The following is a 24592-nucleotide window of genomic DNA, read 5'->3' on the forward strand; positions in this document are numbered from 1 at the left end:
CCCCAGTTTCTAGGCAGAGAAACTGACACAGAGGAATAGGAAGGGATTCACTTCATGGATTAGGGGCTGGCTGAGCTGGGACCAAAACCCAGGTGGCCTGGCTCTCAGCCTGGCTGACCACACTGCTACCCACACAGCCCCGGCTGACCCCAAACAAGCAGTCCATTGAGCAATTGCACAAACAACAATGAATGATGGATGGTCAGAGTAAGAAACAGGCACAAAGCAACTGTAACCCCATCACTTCCTGGCCCCTAAATTTTCAGGCAAGTCTGTAAAGTGTGGTCACAAATGAGTTTGACCAGCAACTTGGACCAGCTTTTAAATTTGGAAACTTCTCGTGGTTACTGTCAAAAGTAAAAGTCTGCCTTGTACTGTGGGTGGAGAATGCCTTTGAACACCATAAGACTCAAAGGACACAGATGGGCATAACCCGGTCCTGGGAGGGCCTTGGTAAAACAAGACTGCTTTAGATTTTTGAATCTTCTCATCTGTAGATCTGTCCTCCTACCTCAGACTTATCTAGCAAGGGGCGGGGGGTGTGTGATCTATGGAGTTCAATTAGAATCAACTTAAATGACCAAGTCTCATCGTATTCTCCTCCTCAAATTTGCCACTGAGATGTAGCCAAAATCTGTGGTCCTCACATGCTTGAAGGTCAGGCCAAATGGCTCTACTTGCTAACCTGTATTGTTGGTCCTGGGTGCAAGGCACTCAGACCTGCTTGGCCGTGGTATGGCCCTAGGCCCAGGCCTCGATCTTCAACTGTAAACCCAGGGTGTCCCCAAGAGATATAGCTAGCTAGGACGTTTCCTGTCTCAGGAGTCGATTTTCTAGTCTTGAGATGGATAATTCTAATATGTCTCTTCTCCACCTGTTTAGAAACTGAGGACTTCAGAAATTAGTGAGGAGACAGAAAAGTTGACTGTAATATCCTATATAATAAAAGCCTAATATGCTAAGTGTCCAACCGTCCAACCAGTCACTATGACATTCCAACCAGTAGGTTAGCTTGCTGCTGGGGTTCAGCCGATCCAGACTGGGTGAGATGGGACAGACATGCCCTGGAGCCCTCCCGTGGTCCCTCCCTGCCCCAGTGCACCGGTGGGGGCCCTCGGCCTGGCTTGCACCCTCCCGCAATCCGGGACCCCTTGGGGGATGTCAGAGAGCCAGTTTCGGCCCCATCTCTGCAGGCCAGGCTGAAGGATACCACCGATGCATGAATTTGTGCACGGGTCCTCTAGTTTATTTATAAATAGACCTAACAGGCACAATTTAAACAATAGATGTTTTGAATATGTAGACCAGGTGCCACAATGTTAGGAATTTGAATGGAGGATTTTCTTGGTCAGATTATAGCAGGACTGCCCCCATTTTGTGTTTATCATAAGAGGCATTTATTAAACAGCACTTCTTTCTTGAAACAGTCCACATTCTCCTAATATTTCCTTATTCATCCAACAAATATGGAAGGTGTGCTATGTGCCAGGCAAGCTTATGTTCTCGTAGCCATATCTTATTGTAACACATTGCACATGTGAGTTCTGCCTTATAGGATATAGTTTCATGTATTCTACTAAAGTGTAAGATCCTTGATGTCTTGCTCATTTTTGTGTCCCCAATGTAAATGAGCACAGTGCCTTGCACATAGTGGAGACTCAATAAATATTTGAATTACGTTGTTAAAAGGCATTACCATAAAAAAGGTTCTACATAACTTTTTTTTTTATAAAATATATTCCACTGATTTTCCACAGAGAGGAAGGGAGAGAGATAGAGAGCCAGAAACATCGATGAGAGAGAAACATCAATCAGCTGCTTCCTGCACATCTCCCACTGGGGATGTGCCCGCAACGCAGGTACATGCCTTTGACTGGAATCGAACCCGGGACCCTTCAGTCCGCAGGCCGACGCTCTATCCACTGAGCCAACCCGGTTTCGGCTACATAACTTTTTTTGATTGTGCTAACGGTCTAAGGCAGATGTGTCCATACCGTATCATCATTATGCAAATTAATAAGTATTGGGTGTGTATAGGGAAGGTATGTTTACCTCAGGAGTGAAGAAAGGGGAGTGCATAACTGGACGGAGCCTGTTCTGGAAGAGGCGCTAATTTTCCTCTGGTCAGTCTATGATGGAGTCTCTTCATTCTAGACTCTCACTGGAATTTCAGACGTCTCATTCTAGGGCATCTTCATCCCCCTCACCTTTCTAGGACACCCGCTTCTTCCCGCTTCTTCCCAAAGTGCTGCAGCCACGGAGTCGACCGCCAAGTCTCAAAAGCCCCCCTGCCCGCTCCTCTCGGGCTCAGGACCCCCGCAGACCGGCGGCCGCAGGGGCCCGGCCAGGGAAACCCCGGGTCACGCGCAGGGCAGGCGCCAAACCGGCCGCGGCGAGGGGAGCGGCGCTGAAGGCGGGGCTGCTACGGGAGGGGCGGGGCGGGGCGGGGCGGGGCGGGCGGGGCGGGAGGAGGCCCGGGGGCGGCTTGGGTGTTACCACCAACCCGCTCCGGCCGGAAACTGGCGCTTGTTTCCGGCCGGCCGGCCGAAAACCACCGATCCTGAACCAGCCGCCGGAGTCGGAGCGGCGACCGTGTGTGGAGTAGGAAAAAGCCGCTGGAGGAGGCCGGTCCGGTCAGTCCCGCCTGGCTCCGGCTCCGTCTCCGGCTCCCGGGCGCAGCGACAGCCGCGGTCGCCGTCTCCGCCACCGCCTCCGCCTCCATCGTCGTCAGGGGAGGGGCCGGCCGGACCCCGGGGTCACAGCAGAGGAATGAGGAGAGGCGGCCGGGCCCCGCGCTCCGCCCCGGCCTAGGGCCTCGCCCCGGGAGCCGCGAGGGTAACAGAGCCCCCCGCCTTGTCACCCTCCCCCGCTCTGCCCCCGCCCCTCCCGCCCCTCCCGCCCCACCGGTTTCCCCACCTCTGACCCTCCGATCTCCACGGTCCCCCTTCTCCTTTCTGATTACATCTCGCCCCGGGCCGGGGCCTCTGGGCACCCCTTCTCGCCCTTACTGTCCCCGGCTTCGTCTCCTCCTCCCGGTTACTCCTCCCTTTCACCTGTGCCCGCGTCCTCTCCCCTCTCCCTCCCCCGATCCTGGTCCCCCAAGTGCGCGGGGCAGTTCGGACGGTGTCAGCGAGACTTTCGGGGAGGGATGGTGGAGTCGTAGGTGGTGAGAGTGCAGGCGACTACCCCACAGTCGGATAAAGTTCATGGTCAAGTCTCCGTATAGAAGTAAAATGGAAAGACAAGCGTGCTCTCCCCTGTCGATAGCCGAACGGAGGTGCGCCGGGTAATGGAGGAAGGGAGCGGAAAAGTGTGTGCGAGCCATTCTAGGGCCGGCGGGTGAACTTCAGAAAAAAGCAAAGTTGCCGTGAGCCGATGGAAACTTTAGACGCTGGTGATGAGTAAGCCGGGGGCTGCTGATCTCACTCCTCTGCTCGTAATTACTGGGTTAACGGTGCGCTCGGTCGGGACGGAATGGGATTTGTTTACTGGGCCGGCGTATTTTTAGCCGTCGGCGCGCAGCGCCGGGCTGAGCCTCCCTCCTCCCGCGCCCGCCGTCTAGGTAGCCCGTCTACCTCTGGGCACAGCGCAGATAGGAATGTTAAGTTGAAAGAAACGGACGGATGGAATTTTATGTGAGGTTCTCTGCAGACTCTTCAGAAGTTACAAAGGCAAAAGCAAGAATTAGCGGGACTTGGGCTCTTATTTTCCTTATCTTTTCATAAGGACCTATTTAAAATGCTTTTTCGAAAATCCGAAGTGGGTACATTTTCAGTCTTTGTCTTCTCATGCTGTATATTTTGGAGACCTTTGAGGAGGTGGGTCCCTTTGTCTTTCAGAATCTATTTCTAAGGTGGGAAAGGACAAAGTAGAAGTGGTGGTACGGCTAGTCCAAAAGGGTAGCTAATCCTAAATCTTTTAAAAACATTTTTTTATATTCTATAACTTTAAAAATGTCCCTCAGAGTAAACGAGATTGCGTTCCTGATGGGGTGGAGAAGACTGCAGGGACTTAAGCCAGGTGGCTAGGGAGAATCAGACTTGTAATTAAACATTTGCTCTGCATAATTTACAAATGAATACATTATAGGCAAACAATTATACTCTTTGTCCTCATTGTTTTTTGAGCAGTCCTTTTAAAGTTTACTAACCATCCTGCTGTGCTAGTCTGTTGATATTTTGAAGGCTGAACAGAACTGTAAAATAAATGAAGTTGATGTGGCTCATCTGGAGTCTGAATACGGGTCTGTTATAATTTCCACTAGCTACCCTGTGTGCCTCACAGCACCTCCCTGAATAAGTGGCCAGTTACTATGTACTTTGGGATTGCCAATGAATACAAATATTAGCTCATGCTAGGAGTAATTGAGAAGGTAAATATGCTGAAAAGATATTCCAAAACTGAAATTGGTTATTTAAAAAATTTTCCCATTTTGGATTATCAGCACCTTTCTGCCGATAATTATCCATTAACATGAATAATTTAGAATTGAACAGCTATGCACTTTGGACTTTATGCATTCCAGCAGGAAGGGAAAATGGAAGGAAGATATTTCCCAAACTATAACTAATTTTTTTGTTGTTGCCCGATTTAACTTACCCCTTTCATTTAATGCCAGAAACTTCCTTGTGAATGAAAACACCACCTAAACCTTTGCCAAAGGAAGGGCTGTCTGCTGACTTGTATTAAGGCAGGCTGACCAGTAATGAATGCTAATTGTTAGTTGGACTTGGTGGAGTTATGTCACCATCAACTTGGAAATTTTCCTGAACCTTTACTTAATCTCTTTCTTTTGGGACACCTATTGAAAATTTAATTTGGAGGGTAAAATCTAATTTTTAAAAATCACACATCCTCTCAGAGTCTGCTGATCAATAATTCTTTCAATATGTGAGTTGGTTTGTGTCGATATTAGTGATCATATTTGGTAAATTCTATTATGTCTGTATTTAGCAACTTTCCCTAGTTGAACTACATATATAATTCTGCGGGGATAGGGGTGAGGATGAAGGGGTTAAATAAACCAAGGTTAAGTGTAGGGCAGCTTAATAACCCACCACTATTCCCAAGGCTTTCAGAAGGCTTTGTTTGGAATTTTGAGATTCAGTATGATTAACCAAGTGAATTATGATGGAATAACTCAGTACTAAAAATGAGTTCTCAGTTTGTTATGGGGGGCACTGAGTAACATTTGTTAAAAGCTTTAGCTGTCCTAAATGTCTCAGGCATGCTAAGGATGCTGGCAGAGGACATTGTAAGGAAGCACCTCTTCTCACTCAGCATTCATCCCATCAAGGGAAGACTCCCCAAACATCGCTTTAAAATGTGACTTCAGCAGAAGGTTTCCTGTGGGAGCTGTGCAATGGCAGACTGGAATTTTCTCAACAGCTCCTGATAAATTTAGATAATTAAAATCTGTGGAACTGGAATGTAGTTGCAGGGCAGTTTTATCATGAATGCCAGAACTCAGTTGATTTTTTAATATGATAGAAAGAGGGAGTTGATTTTTTTTTTTTTTTAAGTAAGAAGTCCTTGCCAAATAATGATTGAATACTGAGGTGAATAAAGCAGTCTGTAGACTCCAGTGACAGGTTTTGGGAAGATGTAAAAGGTGTAGACAGGTGTTTTTGCCCTTGGGAGGGGGTGGGGTTAGGGAAGGCGGTATACAGTAAATGGAAAGGCAGACTATTATAAGCTTTAACATTTAGGAAACAACATAGAAACAAAACCAAATATGATTGCCATAAATGCAGTATGTAAAGTCTAGAAAACTTCAAGTAACAAAAGAAGAATGAGATGAATTAGGGACTTTCTGAATCAGTAAAATTTGAAATGGACTTCGGAGGCAATGGATTAGAGTCACAAAGAGGCAGGGACTACAGAGTTAGATGAAACTTGGTTCATGTCTTGGTTGAGGTTTATACTATGTGACCTTGGACAATGATCTTCATCCTTAGCTATAAAATATGTGTGAGCATTCAAGTAAATGTTAGGAGTAAAGAAAAGATCTTCCAGGCAGAAAGTATAGAATGTACAGTATGAATGACGAAGTTGTGTTTGTCGGAATAAAAGGGTGACTGCAGAGAATGTGGGTTGGTCAAGTCCTGGGTAGAGCAAGCAGGAGGGTGGAGGAGACTCAGTGGCCAGACTCTGTTGTGTGTTGATAGAAGGGTCAATAGAGTCATTGTAGGTCCTTGAACAAAGGATGGATTTAATAAGGAGTATTGAGCCTTCTGGTTCAGGAACTCAGGGACAAGGAATCAGGCAGGCACCGGTACATTGTGACTCCTGCTTCTCTTCTGGACCATCCTGGCTTAAAAGGATCAGCCAGGAGATATAAGATTCCTTGTAGAAGTTTTTGTATTCGTGCACCTTACTCACTATGCTGAGCTCTGCTTGTGTTTGTCTCCCATTGTACCGATCTGTGGGGAAGTCTCAAGACTATGGCAGGATTCTCCTCAAGAGCTTATGGTAAGGACAGCATCATGTTTTAAGTACATTTAACTTACTCTGCTAGTGTAGAGAGCACTAGCATTGGTAATTCAGAACTTAATAAATTTCTTGGCTTGAAATACATTATTTTTTAACCAGATTTATTTTCGTGTTTTGGGATCGATCCTACTACTGTTGAAAAGAATCTGCAGTTCTAAGCTTGTATTACCTGATGGTGACAGAACAGTCAATCTTAAATTAAAGCTTTTGCCTCAGAAATCCATAAAATGAATAACCCATTTGAGGACAATTAAGACTAGACTGCATATGTAAATGAACAATTTCTTTTCAAAATCTGTGTGGGTCCAATATGGCCTCTCAGGCTGACTGGACACCTTATCCTTAAGAGTGAGTGGTAGATGTTGCAGCCAGAATGATCTTCACTCACAGTATTTGGAGGAATCTTACTGTCATATGTTGCATTGTTAAAGATTAAGGTGGCTTTTTCAAAAGACCTGTGCTTTGTAGAGGCTCTTCCAGATGTTAGCTCCACTGAAAATCTGTCAGATCTTCCCTCCTGAAGTAAACTTGTTTGAAAATATGGCCAATTAAAAAAAAAAGAGTAAGAAGTGTCCACATTTAAAAATGAATAAAATCACACAGCTGTTCTTTCAACCTTGTTCTTTCAGTCTACTTGCTTTCCTTCACACCTACCTGCCTCCCCACCCCCACCTTCTCATCATCATTACCAAACTATGTGCTTGTGATGTCATGAGCACAGGATTATTATTTACTCTTGAGTCAGAATATTGTAGTATCTCAGCTGGAAATCAGAGGTGGAAATTCAGGAATCTTAGTGTAGTTCAGGATTATTTTCAACTGTGATTTTTAGGATTATGTTTTATCCCTTTATTTCTTGGAAGAAATAGTTTTGGATAGGAGAAATCACTAAACTATTATTTTTAGTGACCGGCTCTGAGTTTAGCTCTATGCTAGATGATGTGGAGGATTAGATAAAATGACAATTTTGTGCCCTTGAGGAGTTTACAGTCCAGTTAGGAGTAAGGAGAATGGGAAGAAATGACTACCTATTGAGCTTCTCTTATGCCACACAAATAAAATTTAAAAAAATGTGAAAGTATATTTTCGATTGCATAGTACACACTTTATACCGTAGGTATTTTGAGAGAAGAGTACTCAGGTACTTATGAATGATGTCACAGAGGAATTGGAACTGATTCCAGATCTTAAAAAATAAAATGGTATTAGGTACAAGGAATGAAGACAATAACAACAAAAATTATTTCATTTTGAAGCTGAGAAGGGATATACTCAGGATGTTCTTGGGGCAGTGATAAGACTGAGTAGCAGTAAATAGTGAAACAAAGGTGGTTAGGATGGTTTGGAGCTATGTTTATAAGGGGTCTTAAAAGCCAGGCTTATAAGTTTAGATTTTAAATGATAGAAAATTGTGAACCACTGAGAAATTTTGATTGGGATAGTAATATGATGATCGTAGGGAACAAGGTTGGCTTGGAGGGAAGGTAAAGTTGGCACCTGTGGTGTGTGAGGTGATTCACTAGAGTTGTGTGGAGAGTGGAATAAGGAGAAGAAAGAGAAAAAGAGATTGTGAAGGAAAAATTGAAATCATCTGGACTGGACAGTGAAGATGAAGGGGAGTGATCAAGTATGTCTATGACAGTTTAAGCCTGGGTTTCTAAGACATTGACTGAAATAGAGAAGATAGGAAGGTTTTGTCTTCTCTTTTTTAGGGGAATACGATGAGTTCAGCTTGAGATGTGTTGGATCTAAAGTGGCAATGATACATCCAAGCGAAAGCTTTTCCTGTTGTTAGAGATGAGCCTAAAGCTGGCGGAGAGGTAGGGGTTACTACCTTGCAAGTGTGGTTTTGCAGTTCTTTAGCATTTGTAGCTGTAGCCAAGAGAATGAATAAGGTGTCTGAAGACTAGAATCTCGGGAAAGAACAGAAGGCCAAATCTGATGGTACTGATAAACACTAACGATTCTCCACTCTTGAGGCCATCCCAATTGATTCTTCCTTCTCCTTCCTATTTTCTTTTTTTTAAATATATATATTTTTTATTGATTTCAGAGAGGAAGAGAGAAGGAGAGAGAGAAACATCAAAGATGAGAGAGAATCATTGATCGGCTGCCTCCTGCACGCCCCCTATTGGGGATCGAGCCTGCAACCCAGGCATGTGCCCTTGGCCGGAATTGAACCCGGGACCCTTCAGTTCGCAGGCTGACTCTCTATCCACTGAGCCAAGCCGGCTAGGGATCTCCTTCCTATTTTCTATTCCTCTACTCCAGCGGTTCTCAACCTGTGGGTCGAGACCCCTTTGGGGGTCGAACGACCCTTTCACAGGGGTCACCTAAATACATCCTGCATATCAGATATTTACATTACGATTCATAACAGTAGCAAAATTACAGTTATGAAGTAGCAACGAAAATAATTTTATGGTTGGGGGTCACCACAACATGAGGAACTGTATTAAAGGGTTGCGGCATTAGGAAGGTTGAGAACCACTGCTCTACTCCCTACTCCATCAAATCCCTGGAATGAGTGTCGTCTTGTAAGCATCATTTTAGGAACAGGAAACAGATGAGTCAGACAAGGTCTCTACCTACAAGGGTCTAGTGGGAGGAGACAGATGTGCAAATATCTAGATGGAATGAAGGTTTAGAAATGCTGCACTAGAAGTACGTAGGGGAGAAAGTGGGGGCCTGCAGGTCATTTCTGCCTTGGGCACACACACTTTTGAAAGTGCCTCCCAGAGGAAAAGACATTTGAGCTGTCTTGCAAGATGAGTTAAGGATATACTGTACAGAAGACAGGGAGAAAGAAGTACACTGCAGGCTGAGAAAACAGCATGAACAAAAGCTTAAAGAAACGAAACAGCCAGGCTTCTTCAGGTAACTTTTAATAATTATTTCGGCTGGAGGCCAGGGTTGGAGGGCAGGGGTGAGACTGGGGAAGTAGGTAAGGCTGATCACAGACAGCTTTATCTTGTGCTGAAATAAACGATGAATCACATTGGGTGATAAAGTAAATTTCATGTTCTAGAAAAATCTTTTGTCAATGGTGTGTAGACAGTGGATTGGAGAGGAACAAAATGAAGGCTTTAAAAATAACCTTACTATACTTAACAGTAACACATTTGTTGTTGAGTGATCATGTTTATAGAATCGTGGAATAACTACAGGGATTGTTATGCTTTGTTAGTCTCCCTTGTTCATTTTCAAATGGAATGCCTGAGCTTTACTCAGGATCACAGAAGTAGTTTTAGTGATAGGTTGGTCTGGAATTCAGTCTTCAGTGCCTGTAATGTGGCAGGTGATTAGTAAATGTTAGGTCACCTCTCTAAGTCCTTCGCAAGTCCCATTCTAGTGTTCCTTACATTCTCACACACTGTATTGTGCCAGAAGACAGAGGGATTTCTGTCATCCATCCCATTGTCTGTTTACCAGTCCAACGAACTTTTCCCAGGTCTGACTGTGGAAGATCTGCCCTGAGATTACCTTGGGGAATAGGGACCTTTGACCTTGGACAGTTGGATGCCCTGGAGTGGAGTGAAGAGGATATTATTATTCAGCTGTAATGATTCAGTTGTAGAAGAATGTCAAGGTATTTGTTTTTATTGAGTGTGCAGATGTATTTATCTCTCCTGCTAAGTTCCCTGCAAATTGTTTTCTTTTAAACTTAGTTTTAAGTTGTACCAGTGAAACTTTGGTAAAAGAAAGAAATTGGGCATTGACAAAAAAATATATCTAAAAAAATACATACAAGATATGTCATTATAGTTGGGTTCTAAATCTTTTCAGTAATTTTTATTTCATTGGATTTTTTTGTGAGGAAAATTGGGTGTAACGTGCTAAAGAAGTTTGGATTTTGTGTTTTAGTCATTTTTGCTGGAGAATAGTCTAAGAACAGGATAAAGGACATCTTAGAGAGCCTTAGATTTCAATCCCTGGTGAAAGTTGGGACACAAGGGGATGTGAAGGATGGATACCTTCCATTGATAAGTTTTTCTTAAAACTTAACTGAGTTGTGATTTCTTTACTCTTTTCTCTGGCTCTGTCAACATCTTCAGAGAAGGGCCTTGGCTTGGAAACTGTCCACTTTAGCAGAGCTGCCAGTTCTTAATTCTTTCTCAAGTGGGCAAGGGTACATTTTGTTTTTGTTTGTGAGTGTTTGGAGGAGGGGAGGAGAGATAGGCGCAGAATAGCTACTCACAGTGAGTCTTTATCTGAATTCCTATGTAACTGGAAGTTTCCTTGGCTTCATTTTGGGGAGATGACTTGGTTACACCGGCATTTATGTTATGTGGGAAGGTGGGTCTTACTCCCCTCAGATATCTGATTTAGGATGGCAACAACAACTTCTTTCTTGTTCATATTTGTCAGCCCCATTCCATCTGTTCTAGGTGCCTTTTGTGCACACTGTGTGAGGGAGAGGAAGGGTCCTCCTCAGTCTCAATAGGTGAATCAATTGTTATCTTCAAGTTTAAGGAACTCATTCTGCTCCTGACTGTTGTTATTTTATTTTTTAAATATATTTTTATTGATTTCAAAGAGGAAGGGAGGGAGCGGAGAGAGAGAGAAACATCAATGATAGAGAGAATCATTGATGGGCTGCCTCCTGCGCGTCCCACAATGGGGATCGAGCCCACTAGCCGGGTATGTGCCCTGACCAGGAATTGAACCATGACCTCCTGGTGCATAGCTCGATGCTCAACCACTGAGCCATGCTGGCTGGGCCTGACTATTATTTTTATGTTAATGACCACTATTCCAGCACCTGGCCCTTTCTTAATTTAAAAATTTTGGATAATGAGGTATTTTAAATACTATTTAGAAAAGTTCAGGGGAAAAACTGTAACACAATTTTGAGCCAACAACCCAAATTTAATGGGTATTAACATTTTGTCATATTTGTTTTAATTGTCTTGCTCACTTTAAGATATAAAATGGTAGCCTAACCGGATTGACTCAGTGGATAGCAGTGATGGCGAACCTTTTGAGCTCGGCGTGTCAGCATTTTGAAAAACCCTAACTTAACCTGGTGCCGTGTCACATATAGAAATTTTTTGATATTTGCAACCATAGTAAAACAAAGATTTATATTTTTGATGTTTATTTTATATATTTAAATGCCATTTAACAAAGAAAAATCAACCAAAAAAATGAGTTCGCGTGTCACCTCTGACACGCGTGCCACAGGTTTACCATCACTGGGATGGAGCTTCAGCCTGCGGACTGAAGGGCCCCAGGTTCGATTCCGGTCAAGGGCATGTACCTTGGTTCTGGGCACATCCCCAGTAGCGGGTGTGCAGGAGGCAGCTGATTGATGTTTCTCTCTCATCGATGTTTCTAACTCTCTATCCCTCTCCCTTCCTCTCTGTAAAAAATCAATAAAATATATTTTTTTAAAAAGATATAAAATGGTAGATATAGCTATAGCGCCACTCTGCATCCTTTCTCCCTTCCTTTTTTTCGGGAAATGACTACTGACCTGATTTGATATATATCATTCCACTTCATGTTATATACCTTTCTTTTTATTTTAATATTATATATATACACAAACAACACAGCTTTGTTTTGAAATCTTACATAAATAAAATCAAAGTGTATGTATCCTTTTGCACCCTTTTTCCCTATATTGTTTTTTAGATATGTCTACATGTAAATCTAGTTCATTTAATCACCCATTCGTAAAGCAGGTTTCCTTCATTGCCCTCTGCACTTGCCCTGTTAACAAATCCTACCCATCAAAGTCCCAGTTTAAATCATACCCTGATTTTTTTTTCTTCTCTAACAGGATAGGATCTTTCCCACTTCTGAATTCTCCTTTCATTTTATTGGTACTTGTCTGGTAGTGGTTATATGTCCTTGTATTTGAGTTTATTTATTGTTTATTTGCATGCCTCTTCTATACTGTAAGCTCTGGAAAGCAGATAAAAGGTCTTTTTTATCTTTGTATCTCATGGGGCTTGCCACAATAACTTACGTGTAGTAGGCATTTAGTATCCATTAGCAACTAAATGGTTAATTAATAAATAAGAAAATAAAGACCGTCCTTTGTGATGGTGAACCATCAGTTTAATTATGAGCATTATAGTGGCTCCCATGAAAAATAAAGCTTCAAAAGAAACTCTCAGCCTGAAAATTATATAAAAATGTACATAAATGGTGAGAGCAGTGAAGACTAACTTCCTGTATTAGATGAGAGCAAACATTCCTTGAGAAATGAAATGTGAATTGATCGCTGATCTCATCCCAATGAGGAAACTCCTGGGAATTACTCCTTGATGGCCTTTGAGGCAGTGTGCTCCTATGGCCAGACTTTCTCTAGCTATCAAATTCTGCTATTATCATCAAGGTCTTGACACCTTCACTGGCGATGGGATATCCGTGTTGAGGAAAAGCAGCCTATCTGTTCACTTAATGAACACTGCTGGGAGCCAGGAATTCTTTGGCCCCTAAAGAGGAAAACCCAATATACACATACATACATGTATACTATGTACATATATTTTTAGTCACCTTTTTATTAACAAGACCAGGTTGTGTATCAGCAGAATATTTTGAAGTTATTAATTGTGGAATGTATAGTCCCCAAAAAACATCATTTTGGCTTTCCATAAACTCTTCCCTCCCCCACCAAGAAGAAATTAAATATTAAGTTGAATATATGAAATTGCAATTTTGTAGGTAAAAGCAGTCAAATATGGGCAGTTTTGTGTGGCTAACCTTAATACTTCAGGCCTTGATTTCCTCCTGGGGTTCTGAAGAATATCATGAACCTTTTTGAAGTGGAGAATCCCAAGTCTGTTTGTGATTCTAAAATGCATTTCTAAAATTTAATTTGCAACCGACTTTCTCTTGTAGTTATGTTTAGCTCAAATTTTTGATAAAATGTTTTTATTTCTTAGCACACATTCTTAGTATATTTGGGAAGGTTTGGGAGGGGCGGGGGGTGTGTGAGGGTTATTGGCAAGATAGGCTCTGGGAATAAGCCTAGAATGAAAACTTGCAGTCAATAGCAACATAAAATTGATCGGGTAAGCTTTAATAAGCTTAAGATTCCTTTGAGTGAATGACTCTCCCGCATCTTTTCCTGCTACCCCCATGTCTCCTGTCTTGTCTTGATAAGGGAGATGTGGTAGCACAAGCCATAGAAGAGAAAACTGCCTGTGGCCCTTGATTTTATTTGGAGACTTAACAGGGAAGAGGGCAAGAGCCCCAGCTCCTGACACCAGACTCTTATCTTATAGTTTCCCACCCAGTTCTTAGGATAAGGGGTAAGGAGATGCAGAAGTCAGGGAAAGAAGCAAAGAAGCAGATAGCAGGAGTTAGCTGGTATAGTATAGGATTGAAGAACAGGAAAGGAAAAAGGGAATAGGTATAAACATTTAAAGAGGTTGTGTCCTCCCATCCTTCAAAACCTGGCTTAGAATTCTATATAAACCTTGTACCTTGACTGTATTAAAGTTGTATTCAGGCTACATGCTACTTGGAAAACATCATATATAGAATTCAACTTGGAAATTACAGTTTTGTGTCCTAAAATAGTTTTTTGAAAAGTCAGGGACATTTAAAATGAGTTGGTCTGTTAGTGCCTTTTGAATCATTAATAACTGACATGAAAGGAAAAGAAGAACATTTCTTTGAGGTTTTTGAAAAATAAATTTTGATATTTACTTGAAGATAATCAATCCTGTGTAAGGAATCGAGGCAAGACAGTGGGAAAATATAATGCCTTGCTAACAAAAATATTTTAGGCAGCAGGTTCTCAAATGCTTTCAAATTTACCTGCTTTTATTAGTAACCTTGTGAGCATTTGCTTTTGTCTTCTTTGAACTGGAAGCTGACCTGGCTGAGTGTTAGACTATTTGTTTTCTGAAATTTTCCATTAGTACTAAGGACAGGATTACCTGACATGAAAGATACTTGGTCCCTGTTGTTTACTGACCAGGGATAGAGACTTCCCACACCTCTCAGAATTCTGAAAATGCAACTTGAGATTTAGACTTAAGATATGCTGTACTCAGCCCTGGCCTGTGTGTTCAGTGGTTAGAGTGTCGGCCTGTGCACTGACGGGTTTCGGGTTCAATACCTGGCCGCAGTTGGGGCGAATGTGGGAGGCAACCAACTGATGTCTGTCTGTCTGTTTCTCTCCTCACCCTCCTTCCCTTCCATTCTCTCTAAAAATCAATGGAAAAAATATCTTCGAGTGAGGATTAACAACAAAAAAAGATGCTGCATCCTAGCTTCTTTGAATGCCTAAAATAAGTTCCTAGCTATTTGGCACATGGTGACCTCTCATTTTAACATTAAATTACTTCTCTAAGTTATCCTTGTAATTTTTTGTACTAGTTCATTCTAGAAATGAAGATTTAAAATCATCCATAAATTTCCCTTGATGTTTGCTGCCTAGTTAAGACTATAAATTCCTTTCTATTGAACACCTGCTGTGTGCTGGAATTTGGATAAGTTGCTGTAAGGAGATGTCAAGGAAGTGTTAACCAGTAATTAAATAGGTAGTAGGAGAATTGGCCCCTCGGGAATTTATATTCTGGGTTAAACGGAACATAGTTACATATATACATAAATACATGTATAGAAAACAAGATGTGAGAAATACAGGCTATTAGCATATATACCATCAAATAGAGGTAGTAGTTATCATTAACATTTTATTGGCTATCTGCCTTCTGAAAAGTTAGGCTTCAGGTATAGCAGAGTAAAAGTTATCAAGAACTTAATAATTAGTTGTGAAGACTGAATGCATAGAAAAAAGAAAGATAAATAGTAATACTAACTCTTAGGTAGTAAGTGTCAAGTGAGGAGTACAGTTATATAGAGTTATATGGCGTTAGAGGTAGTAGGTAGGCAAATTTTTACCTTTAGGATAATCTAGGCCTCAGGGGAGAAGACTGAGTAAGTGTAGAGGGAACATTCAAGGCAGGAGAGCAGTGAGCTGAGCCCAACTTGGTTTGGAGGCAGACTGAGTAGACAGTTTGTTGCATGGTATTTCACCAAGGAGAGCAATGAGACTAGTAAGTTGGAGAGGACCTTAAATCTCAGTCAGAGAAGTTTGATTTATCCTTAGAGCGAAAAATCCATAAGCAGAGAATTTTTTTTTAATGGCCTAGTTTACCTTTATTGTTTTGACTGATGAGCATCCTAGGGTTTCTTTTAAAAAAAAATTATTTTTTATTGATTTCAGAGAGGAAGGGAGAGGGGGAGAGAGAGAAAAATGTCAGTGATGAGAGAGAATCATCAATTGGCTGACCCCTACATGCCCCTGAACCCGAGCATGTGCCCTGACCAGGAATTGAACCCAACCTCCTGGTTCATAGGTTGAAGCTCAACCACCGAGCCATACTGTCCAGGCCACAAGCAGGAGATTTTATGTGTAAATTAGTACTTTAGGAAAATTGATTCAGCCGGGTGGTGTACAATGAGGAAGAGAGAGCCATTGGAGGACTCTGATAATCCTGGGAAGGAGTCTCTGAGGAGTGGTGGCAGTGCAGAAACTGGGAGATTGGAGTGATCTGAAGAAACATAAATAGAATTTGGTAACTGTTTTTTGTGGGAAAAGGGTAGATAAGAACAATGTATATGTTTTTAATCTGGATTATAGCAGTAGGAGAGCTGGGTTTGGTTAGTTTCTGATATATCACTCCAAAGGGATACCTGGGTGGAAATTTTTGAAGAGCACCCTTGCCCCACATTCTCAGTGAATACTGAATACAGAGAATTTAAACAACTGGTTTAAGTAGTAAAACTTGGTGTAGAGCCCATTCTTTTGACTGTCATTTAGTGTTCTTTCTACTGTATTGTATTGCTTAGGAGATGGGTTTAATGGTTAAAAGAGCAGATGCCTGGGAAGTGAAATGGGAAGTCCAAGACCACATTATGATGAGGTTTAACCACAAGCTGTTTCAGTTCTGCATAGGTTTTCCTCATATTTAGACACTACATATATATACATCTCTCTATCAGGCTCATAATGCAACAGTGGCTCCGGTTTCTTCAAGCTATCTTCCTCTGAGATTCAGTTCTTCATAGTCAAGGAAAAATATTCCTCCAAATTTTGGATTTAATTGCATTTACTCTCCGAATTTTAGTTTTGAAGATGAAAGAGTTCTTCCCCCTGTGTGTAGATAGGTTGTTTTGATTACAAGCTGTCAGTGATTAGCCTTAAAGGCCCCATTAGTCTTTCTGGAGTAAAAGGAGGAGAAGAGTTTTGGACCCAAATCTTTCATGTTTGTTTACCCTATCAGCAGTTAAGAACAATTTACTTGCACTGATCTTATTACCTAAAAAAAGCCAGTAAATACTGTGAATCAAAAAATTTTTTTATTTATTTTGCTAATGGGAAGTTTTTAGGGAATTGAACAGCCTTCCAAGAAGTTATATATATGATTTTTTAAAAATGTGTTTATTGATTTGAGAGAGAGGAAGGGAGAGGGAGAGAGAGAGAAACATTGATGTGTGAGAGTAACATTGACCAGCTGCCTCCTACATACTCCCTACTGGTGGTCAAGCCATAACCTGGGCATATACCCTGACTGGGAATTGAACTGGCTATATTTGGTTTTTAAATATGTATACAGGTATATTTAAGATGCAACTCATTCCCACTTTTCTCTTTTTCTTTTTGTTAATCCTCACCCAAGGATATTTTTTCCATTGATTTTAGAAAGAATGGGAAGGAGGGAGAAGGGAGGAGGAGAGAGAGAAACATTGATGTGAGAGAGAGACATTGATTGGTTGCCTCCCACACGCACCCTGAACAGGGCTGAGGATCAAACCTAAAATCTAGGTACATGCCCTTGACTGGGAATTGAACCCATGACCCTTTGGTGCATGGGCCAACACTCTAACCCAGGGCTGGGCAAACTTTTTGACTTGAGGGCCACAATGGGTTCTTAAACTGGACCACAGGGCCGGAACAAAAGCATGGATGGAGTGTTTGTGTGAACTAATATAAATTCAAAGTAAACATCATTGCATAAAAGGGTACGGTCTTTTTTTTTAGTTTTATTCATTTCAAACGGGCCGGATCCAGCCCGAGGGCCGTAGTTTGCCCACGGCTGCTCTAACCACTGAGCACACCGGCTAGAGCTCCTCTTTTTTTCTTTTCAACCAGGCTTTTAAATCTGTCTGATATCAGATACCTGAAGACTCAAAATAGTATTTTCTGGATCAACTAATACTTATTATGTAGGTACTATAGGGGCATCATTATTTAATTTCATCTGCCAAGATTAAATATTCCTGGATTTTATGACTGGGTCCCTAGTAGTAAACATCTAGTGCTTGGCTTCTGTAATTCTTTTTTTAAATATATATTTTATTGATTTTTTTACAGAGAGGAAAGGAGAGGGATAGAGAGTTAGAAACATCGATGAGAGAGAAACATCGATCAGCTGCCTCCTGCACACCCCCTACTGGGGATGTGCCCGCAACCAAGGTACATGCCCTTGACTGGAATCGAACCCGGGACCCTTCAGTCCGCAGGCCGATGCTCTATCCACTGAGCCAAACCGGTCAGGGCGGCTTCTGTAATTCTTATCCCATCTTAATTCTTGCCATGACTCATCTGTTATAACTTCTGATCTGGCTGGGTATTAAAGGGAAGAAAACTTAATAGTGAGATCCTACCCTGAGTTATACTAAGCACTTTATATATTACCTCATTTAATACTCATAATAATTACATATGATAGATATTTTTAAACCTATTTAAAGGTTAATTCATTCAAAATATTTATTATTGTGTTAAGGGAATACTTATTAATTCATCCAAAATAGTTAAGCACTGTTTAAGGTGCTGAGGATAACACAGTGAATATGAGATGAGGTTCCTGCTAATGTACAGAGAAGTGCAATAACTTGCTCAAGATCACACAGCAAGAAGTAGCTCAGTGGTTGAGAATCAACCTATGAACCAGGAGGTTAGGGTTCGATTTCCGGTCAGGGCACATACCTAGTTGCTGGCTTGATTCCCTGGGGGGGTGGGGGGGAGGGGGGGGGCGTGCAGGAGGCAACCAGTCAAGGATTCTCTCATCATTGATGTTTCTATTTGTCCCTCTCCCTTCCTCTCTGAAATCAATAAAAATATATTTTAAAAAAAAGTGACAGAGCTAGGATTTAGAAATACATCTGATGGATTCCCAAGGGAATGTCTGCAACCATTATCAGATTATGCTGCCATTTACATATATTGCTGGTTCTCTGTGATTATATAAATAAATCAAGTGATAAAAATAGGTGGAACTCCCAGTATTTCTTTGTTAAGAAGGTTCTTGATGAATTCAAGAAAGAAATCTGCCTTGGTGCTGACAAGCACAGCTGCCCAATAATGCTTTTCCTCTCTTCCCCTCCCGTTTCCACTCCCTCTTTACCCACTCATACCTGGGGATCAACTGGACAGTGTGACCTGCTTTGGCACTTGAATGTGTTTGTGCTTTGAGGACTGGGAGAGTTTTGTTTGTTTCCTTGGCTTCCTGAATGTTCCTTGCCCACTTGCAAGTTCTTTCTTGTAGTACAATGGTGAGTAATGTGTTGTTAACATTGTAATGTAGTCATGCCAGTTGGAATATTTTTTCTTTTTCCCCCACTTCTCTCTGATGAACCTCGGGTCAAATTTGCCTTCTGTGATTCACTCAAATAGAGAAGGCTTTTTGTATTCAGATGACTAGGAAATAGTCCCGAGGTCGGGAAGACTATTTAAAATCCAATGTCTTCTGCCCAGCTGAAATTCATTTGTTAGTTAGCATTCTAGGTTTATTCTCTGACTAGTGTGATTCAGGAAGAGTACTTGTTTTAGATTGTGGCCATTAACACAGTGTGCCATACTGGGAAGAATGGTGTTTATTCTGGAGTTAGGAGCTTAAAAATAGACACAAGGAATTTTTTGGTGAGTATTACCTAGTAGAAAGCATTAAAAATGCTTTCAGTCTGTGAGAGTGAAGAGCTGAGTTCCAGTTGAGTTCTAGGGATTACTTAGGTAGGATCAAGATTGCAAGTATTAAAACACTTTGGTATTGGGGATCCAGTCAGTTTAGTTTTGGGGATTCAAGTGTATCTAGGCATGCTCATGAGGTTAATGAGATGATTTATGTGGCTGTGTCTAACCTAGTGCTTTTATTGGTGCACAATAAGTGTTAGTTAAATCTTAAAAAAAGGTACTTGAATGCTAAGTGTGTTGTCAGTTTGTCTTTCTTGGGCAGCTTCCTCATTGTTAAGTATTTCTTCCAAAGAATATTTATTGAGCCTTAAATTATGGGTAAAACATTTGGGAAAGGGGTTGGGGTAACAAAGATTTATAGTATCAGATTCTTGCTGAGACTGTGGTCTTAACATTTACAACTTGAATCAATTAGGCCTAGCATTTAAGGACACATTTAAGAGGAAATTTATGATTTTGGCATTGCTAGAGTCAGTCGTCTGCTTTTTTGATAGAAATAACTTGACCCTTTGGTAGGACTGAAAATACTTGCTTTCCAATTCCAGTTACACGGGGTTTAATTTTTGATATTTGAGATAGTTGCCTATGATGTTTCCTCTTATCCTCTCTACATCTTTTTCATTGAACGGTGTAATGTATTTTAAAGTCTTTTGTGAACTGCAAGCTAGCAGTTGCTCTCATCACCACTATCAATAATAATATTAGCCAAAACCGGTTTGGCTCAGTGGATAGAGCATCGGCCTGCAGACTGAAAGGTCCCAGGTTCGATTCCGGTCAAGGGCATGTACCTGGGTTGCGGGCACATCCCCAGTGGGGAGTGTGCAGGAGGCAGCTAATCAGTGTTTCTCTCTCATCGATGTTTCTAACTCTCTATCTCTCTCCCTTCCTCTCTGTAAAAAATCAATAAAATATATTTAAAAAAATAATAATATTAAAAATATTAATTGGGTAGGACTCATAAGGGTTGGTTTCCTGGATTAATTTCAAGAAGTCAGAGGAAAATGGGATATTTGCCAGATGACTTGTTTACTAATTGATATTTTTTGTACTTTTTGTGGAAGGGAGAAGGAAAAGCAGAGACCTGTCACCCTGAAAACTTGGCCTGGTGCTATGTCATCGTGAAGAATTGCCTATATTGCTTTGACCAACTGTATGGTGGCAAGAAAGTGTAACAGGATTTGTCACATGTTTGACCTGAGAGGCTTATAGTGCATTCTACTGGAAGCATCTTTCTACAGAGGAAACAACTTATCTCAGATTGTTGGTAAGATCAACCACAATATGGATCTTAAAATAAATAATAAAAATGTATCAGTCCAGGATAGTATCTGTCTGGTCTCACTAAGTAGTAGGATTAGGGAAACGGTATCTTTGACTCAAATATTTGGTTAGTTGTTATCATCAAAAACCTTTACAGCCAACTTCTGATGGTTGGCATTCTTGGAGAAGAACATGCGGTTTTAATAATTCAGAAGTGCAAGTTGTTTAGTAAAATTTGAAAGGATCTCTTTTTAGAATTTCCTCATTTTTTACCCCCTGTTTCTGGTGCCCGGCACTCAGTAAATCTTTGTTGAATAAAGGAAATTAGCTGACACCTATCTTGGGGTTGACTCTGGAACCAGCCCATTAGATGAACTTATAGAAAGCAGGGATAATGACTTACTGGTTGCTGTGTCCCCTTCACTTAGCAGACTGCCTGGCCCAGAGTAGGTCCTTAATAAATGCTTACTGAATGATCGAGTCCGGAGGTTATGGTTTTCATTAGGGGAAAATTGCAGTGACCTGCATGCTGCTGTGTTGATGGTGGCCCTTCCTTAAAAGGAAGAAATGTAACTTTCCTACAAATAAATATGAATAAATGTGACTGTGAGAAAAGTGATTGCTTTGATGCTTCCAGGCATTTCACCCCTTTAGACAGAGAGAAGTAATTTGTTAAAAGTTGGTGTTTTATTTATTTCTTGTTTTTTTTTGTTTGCTTTTTTAAATGTTTTATCCTGTTCAGAATTTAGTTATTACTTTGATTTCTTAACCAGTTAACTGCCACGATATTTTGAATTTAATTAAAAATGGTCCACTGCTTGTGTCTATAGATGTGTATCGCATACAAATGGTTAATAGCATATGGCTCAGTGGTTGAGCATTGACCCACGAACCAAGAGTTCACCAGTTGATTCCCAGTAGGGGCACATGCCTGGGTTGCTGGCTCGATCTCCAGTAGGGGTGTGCAGGAAGCAGCCGATCGCTTTCTCTCTCTCATCAATGATTCTATTTTTCTATCCCTCTCTCTTCCTCTCTCTAAAAAAACACCCAAAAAAACCAATAAAAACATATTTAAAAAAAGAAAATAAATGACATATTTGCTAAAGTGCTTTAAAAACAAAAATTTACAGCAGATGAGAAACTATTTCCTCTGTGGACAAGCTGTACAAATATATTTATTTGTTCATATAGACCTTCATTACATATCTATGGGGTGAATGATGACATTTAAAACCAGTAAGTAATTCACATGTCTATTTTTAATTTTTAAAAATACGTTTTTATTGATTTCAGAGAGGAAAGGAGAGGGAGAGAGTGATAGAAACATCAATGATGAGAGAATCACTGATCGGCTGCCTCCTGCACACACCCCCACTGGGGAATAAGCCCGCAACCTGGGCATGCATCCTTGACCGGAATTGAACCTAGGACCCTTCAGTCCGCAGGCCAACGCTCTATCCACTGAGTCAAACCAGCTAGGGCTCACATGCCTATTTTAGATATAGATTAAATCTCAGTTATCCACACGTAAGGGCTAACATGAATAATTTAGGTCCACAAATATTTGTTAGGCATCAACTATGTGCCAAGCAGTTTGTTAGGCACACTTAAAAATTTTTAAAGTGTAAAAGAAAGGTGCCAACCTACAGGATCTGAATTCTATTTAGAATGTATCTTGTTCTCCAGCCTGGTAAGCTCTTACATATCCTAAAGACTCAGTTTGAGAAACTTCCCTAACCCATCCAGCTAAACTGGTTGCTTCCTATACCTATTCCTACACCATTGGGTACTAATAACATGTTTAGATTTCTTTCTTCAGACTGCGAGTGCCTTGAAGGTAGGACTGTGGCTTTTCTTCATTTGTATCCCCAGGCCCTAGAGCAGCACCTGGTACATGGTGGATTCAGTTTGGTAAATTTTGAATGAGTGAATGATAGTCAAATTGGAGATAAGATGTGAATATCAGGAAGGCCAACTAATATTACAAGGCACTTTATGATAACAGCAAGTGCCAGTGAATGTTTTATATACTGAACTATAGGTGTTCCAGTGAGGTTTATATATGGCCAGGAAAGATGCATTTATGGAACTTGCAGAAGGAGAATTGAACTGAATTATATAAATTTATAAAAGGCAAATTCTTTGTTTTGTTTTTTAATCCTCATCTGAGGGTATGTTCATTGATCTTCGGGAGGGAAAGTGAGAGAGAAAGAGAAAGATAGAAAGATCCATGTGAGAGAGAAACATTGATTGGTTGCTTCCCATATTTGCCCCAACTGGGGACTGAACCCACAACCTAGGTATGTACCCTGACCAGGAAAGGAACCTGTGGCCTTTTGGTGTATGAGACGATGCTCCAACCAACTGAGACACATTGGCCAGGGTAAGGCAAGTTTTTAAAAATTGTTTGAAGCTTTAAAAAGTTAGTAGTTATATGCCGAAGGAAGTTAACTTACTAGAAGAAATTTCCAAGTGAATGGATTTCCTATGTGTAACTAATTGCAGATAGTACAGTAATTGGCAATTTTGAATTTTTTTCTCCAGACAATGAAAGAGAAACTTTATTGAGGCCCTAAGACTACGGGATTCAGGCAGGAGGCTGCCCTGTGGGCTGAAGGGGTGGTAGAAGGGCCTTATTTAACCTTCTTCTTGGAGCACAGGTGGTTGGTGTGGCCGCTCTTCTTGCGGCATTTGGCAGGGGTACCGTCAGGGTAACAATATAGTCATTTTGTGCTTCTGTGTCTTTGTGGCAGACCATCTTGGCGCAGTCTTCTGGGCGAGCTGACAGAGGGAGAGCTCGATGATACCACCCCGCAGATGAAACAGCAAGTGCAGGGTGGACTCGTTCTGAATATTGCAGTCTCAGAGAGTATAGCCATTCTCCAGCTGTTTGCCAGCAAAAATCAACGCTGCTGGTCAGGCAGGATACCCTCCTTGTCTTAGATTTTAGCTTTGACCTTCTCTTGAGGGTGACGGTTTTGCCAGTTTGGGTCTTCACAAAAATTGCATCTCTGCCTCCTCTGCCTCATTGAAGAGAAAGAGCTAATTGGAATTTTTTTCTTTCTGTCACTTCTCCCCTTGAATGGAAGTTCTATAACTGACAGTGAAATGCCCTCTAATTAGGAATAAAAAAAAGGGAGAGAAGTCCTAGCTGATTTGGCTCAGTGGATAGAGCGTCAGTCTGCAGACTGAAGGGTTCCGGATTTGATTCTGGTTGAGAGCACATGCCCGGGTTGCAGGCTCGATCCCCAGTATGGGGCATGCAGGAGGCAGCCAATTGATGATTCTGTCTCATCGATGTTTCTATCTCTCTCTCTCTCTCCCTTCTTCTCTGAAATCAATAAAAATATATTTTTAAAAAAGGGAGAGGGGGTTGTTATTGAATGTTTAAGGATTGATTCTAGAGAAACAGTGTATTTTGCTACTGGACTAGCCTCTGGTGATTTGTAGTATTATTTTTTCTCTCATGTCAAAAGTTCAGTAATCAGAATCTTTAAGGGCTCAAGTAGAATTTTTGTTTTTACAGGCTATTTTTTTAAAAGTTGAATTTATCAAGAACCAAACCTTGGAGTATCCTTGGCCCTACCTGAAAGGAAAAACAAAAAATTCATTGTGTGTGGCAAATAGACATACTGGTCTGGACCTAAAAAAATAAACATTAACATGATTGCTGTTTCTATTCAAGTTACTGTTGTTGTGCCAATATTATAATAACAGACTTTCTCTATGACTCCCTCTGCCTTTATTTTTCCAAAGGTCAACTTCCATTGTACAAGCCTTCCAAATTATTAAATTTCCCAAATAACTGTAATCCAAAGAGCCTTTTATCAGTAGCACTGAAAAGACAAATGCCAGTTCATCAGGAGTTCTCTGTGAACTTCTTCGTGATCT

General features: G+C 41.3%; 1 protein-coding gene and 1 long non-coding RNA gene across 11 annotated transcripts in view; one reads left to right on the plus strand and one right to left on the minus strand.

Annotated features, from left to right (window-relative positions):
* LOC138995936 (uncharacterized) overlaps positions 1-2352 on the minus strand; it is a 29323-nt gene extending 26971 nt beyond the window's left edge. Inside the window, exon 1 of the long non-coding RNA XR_011468699.1 lies at positions 2053-2352. This is a non-coding gene — a long non-coding RNA (uncharacterized lncRNA). The remainder of the gene's footprint in view (positions 1-2052) is intronic.
* A 189-nt stretch (positions 2353-2541) lies between these two features.
* Positions 2542-24592, plus strand: part of OTUD7B (OTU deubiquitinase 7B) — a 59018-nt gene continuing 36967 nt past the window's right edge. The window contains exons 1-3 of one of the 10 annotated variants that reach the window (XM_070396218.1): positions 7310-8312; positions 9285-9369; positions 20503-20705. The gene's annotated coding sequence lies outside the window, so the exon portion shown is untranslated. The other 9 variants (XM_070396215.1, XM_070396222.1, XM_070396217.1 and 6 more) reach the window with 9 other exon arrangements.

Source organism: Myotis yumanensis, unplaced genomic scaffold, assembly GCF_028538775.1.
Source record: "Myotis yumanensis isolate MYYU_CA2020_CCGP unplaced genomic scaffold, mMyoYum1.0.hap1 SCAF_17, whole genome shotgun sequence".
Classification (NCBI taxonomy): Eukaryota; Metazoa; Chordata; class Mammalia; order Chiroptera; family Vespertilionidae; genus Myotis; species Myotis yumanensis.